Consider the following 3,324-nt stretch of genomic DNA (forward strand, 5'->3'; position numbering starts at 1 on the left):
AATTTGGAAGAGTTTGGATGTTGTTTGGGGTTTCTTGTTGAGAGAAAATAGGAGGAGTGTGTGTTGGTGTGTTGTGCCAAATGAAAGAAATGAGGGAAAGGTTGGATATATATACAAGGGGTGTTTTCGGGTTGGGCTTGGGGTTTCGGCCCAAACCGGTTTCGGCTCAACGGCCCACTCGAGACCGAGTGGCCCACTCGCAACCGCCCGGTTGCGAGTCATGGTCTCGGGTCGTAGTCTCGGCTCTTATACATTTATATATAATACATACATACGTCACATATCATGCACAAGGGTCACGTTTTCATTTAATAATATTTATATATACACGAAATATTACAAGGTGATCGTTCGGAAAAACCTCGAGTGTCACATTATCCCCAAGTTTTAAGAACTTTCGTCCCGAAAGTTGAAGCAGCCACTGCCAAGCTAGCGTGTTTTAACGGGGTGTCACATCATCCCCCCGTTAGTTTGGAATTTCGTCCCGAAATTCGGTTGTAGCTTCAGTGCTGGGGTTTTCGTTTGGGAATAACTGGGGATACTTGGACTTCATCTGGTCCTCCCGCTCCCAGGTAAACTCTGGGCCGCGCCGTGAGTTCCAACGAACTCGTACAAGGGGTATCTGGCTACGTTTGAGGGTTTTGATTTCTCGATCCGTGATCTCAATCGGTTCCTCAGTAAAGTGTAGCTGTTCATCAATCGTCAGTTCCTTAAAAGGAATCACAAGTGTTTCATCCGACAAACACTTCTTCAGGTTAGACACGTGAAAAACGTTGTGCACTGCACTCAGCTCTGCAGGCAGGTTCAATCTATAAGCAACCTTACCGATTTTCTCGGTAATTTCGAACGGTCCAACATACCGTGGATTCAGCTTGCCTCGTTTACCGAAACGAACCACACCCTTCCAGGGTGAGACTTTAAGTAGAACCCGGTCCCCGACCTGGAATTCTAGTGGTTTCCTACGCTTGTCAGCATAGCTTTTCTGACGGTCACGAGCTGCCGCCATGCGTTGCCTGATCTGGGAAATCTTTTCCGTTGTATCTACTACCAGTTCTGGGCCTGTAAGTTGACTATCACCGACTTCCGCCCAGCAGAGAGGTGATCGGCATTTACGACCGTACAATGCCTCAAAAGGTGCCGCCTGAATGCTAGTGTGATAGCTGTTGTTGTAGGAGAATTCCACTAACGGTAGATGCTTCTCCCAATTCTTGCCAAAATCGATCACACATGCTCTAAGCATGTCTTCCAAGGTTTGGATGGTGCGTTCAGACTGCCCATCCGTTTGCGGGTGATAAGCGGTGCTCATGTCCAAACGTGAGCCAAAGGATTTGTGCATAACTTGCCACAACTCGGAAGTAAAACGAGCGTCTCGGTCGGAAATAATAGAAGTTGGCACCCCGTGCCTGGAGACTACTTCCTTCAAATAGATTTCTGCCAAGGTAGAAAACTTGTCTGTTTCCTTAATGGCCAGAAAGTGTGCAGACTTAGTCAAACGATCTACTATCACCCAAATAGTATCATTCCCGCGTTGAGATCTAGGTAGCCCTGTAACAAAATCCATGGAAATTTGTTCCCATTTCCATTTCGGGATTTCCGGCTGCTGGAGTAGGCCTGCTGGTTTCTGATACTCGATCTTGACTCTTGCGCAGGTCAAACATTTGCCAACATAGGCCGCTATGTGGGCTTTCATGCCAGGCCACCAGTAGGTGGTCTTCAAGTCGTGGTACATCTTATCTGCACCAGGATGTACTGAATAACGGGACTTATGGGCTTCGTCCATCACAAGCTCTCGTAGATCTCCGTAAAGTGGGACCCAAATGCGCCCTGCCACATAGTAGGCGCCGTCTTCTTTCTGTTCTAGTTGCTGCCTCGATCCTCGCAGGGACTCAGCCCTGATGTTTTCCGGTTTCAGAGCTTCGATCTGAGCATTTCGAATCTGGGTAGGGAGACTAGACTGGATGGTAAGTTGTAATGCTCGCACGCGCTTTGGTACAGTGTCTTTCCGGCTGAGGGCGTCCGCCACAACATTGGCCTTGCCCGGATGATACTTGATGGCGCATTCATAATCATTCAGAAGTTCAACCCATCGACGTTGTCGCATGTTTAATTCTTTCTGCTTAAAGATATGCTCGAGACTCCTGTGATCGGTGTAAATGGTGCACTTGGTACCGTACAGGTAATGTCTCCATATCTTAAGCGCAAATATCACTGCTCCCAGTTCTATGTCGTGTGTAGTGTAATTCCTTTCATGTATCTTAAGTTGTCGAGAGGCGTAAGCAATAACTTTCTCGCGTTGCATCAACACGCAACCGAGTCCATGAATAGACGCATCGCAGTAAACCACAAAGTCATCCGTTCCTTCAGGTAACGAGAGAATAGGAGCACTACAGAGGTTATCCTTAAGCCTCTGAAAAGCAGATTCCTGTGCTTCATTCCACTTGTAGGTGACGCCTTTCTGAGTGAGTGTAGTGAGGGGTTGAGCGATCTTTGAGAATCCCTGAATGAATCTGCGGTAGTAACCTGCCAATCCCAAGAATTGGCGGACTTCAGTCGGAGTCTTAGGGGTAGGCCAATTCTTTATAGAGTCGATCTTAGCTGGGTCGACGTGGATTCCATCCTTGTTAACCACGTGCCCAAGGAAATGGACTTCTCGAAGCCAGAAGTCGCATTTCGAGAACTTGGCATACAGTTGCTCATTGCGAAGGAGTTCGAGGATAAGGCGTAGGTGCTGTTCATGCTCTTCCTGACTTTTCGAGTAGATCAAGATGTCGTCTATAAACACGATCACGAACTTGTCGAGGTAGGGTTTGCATACTCGGTTCATAAGATCCATGAACACTGCAGGGGCGTTGGTCATTCCGAAGGGCATAACGAGGAATTCATAATGACCATATCGAGTTCTGAATGCAGTCTTGGAAATATCTTCATTACGGACCCTTAACTGATGGTAGCCTGATCGCAGGTCAATCTTGGAATAGTAGCTCGATCCTTGCAACTGATCGAACAAATCGTCGATTCGCGGGAGAGGGTAACGATTCTTGATGGTAACCTTGTTCAACTCACGGTAGTCAATGCACATTCGGAACGTGCCATCCTTCTTCTTAACAAAGAGTACCGGTGCTCCCCAGGGTGATGAACTAGGACGGATAAATCCTTTATCCAAAAGTTCCTGTAGTTGAGTAGAGAGTTCCTTCAATTCTGCGGGGGCTAGTCGATAAGGTGCACGAGCTATAGGCGCTGCTCCGGGAGCTAGCTCGATTTGGAATTCGACCTGACGATGGGGAGGGAGTCCAGGTAATTCCTCAGGAAATACCTCGGGGTAGT

This window comes from Helianthus annuus, chromosome 10 (genome assembly GCF_002127325.2).
Source record: "Helianthus annuus cultivar XRQ/B chromosome 10, HanXRQr2.0-SUNRISE, whole genome shotgun sequence".
NCBI classification, from domain to species: Eukaryota; Viridiplantae; Streptophyta; class Magnoliopsida; order Asterales; family Asteraceae; genus Helianthus; species Helianthus annuus.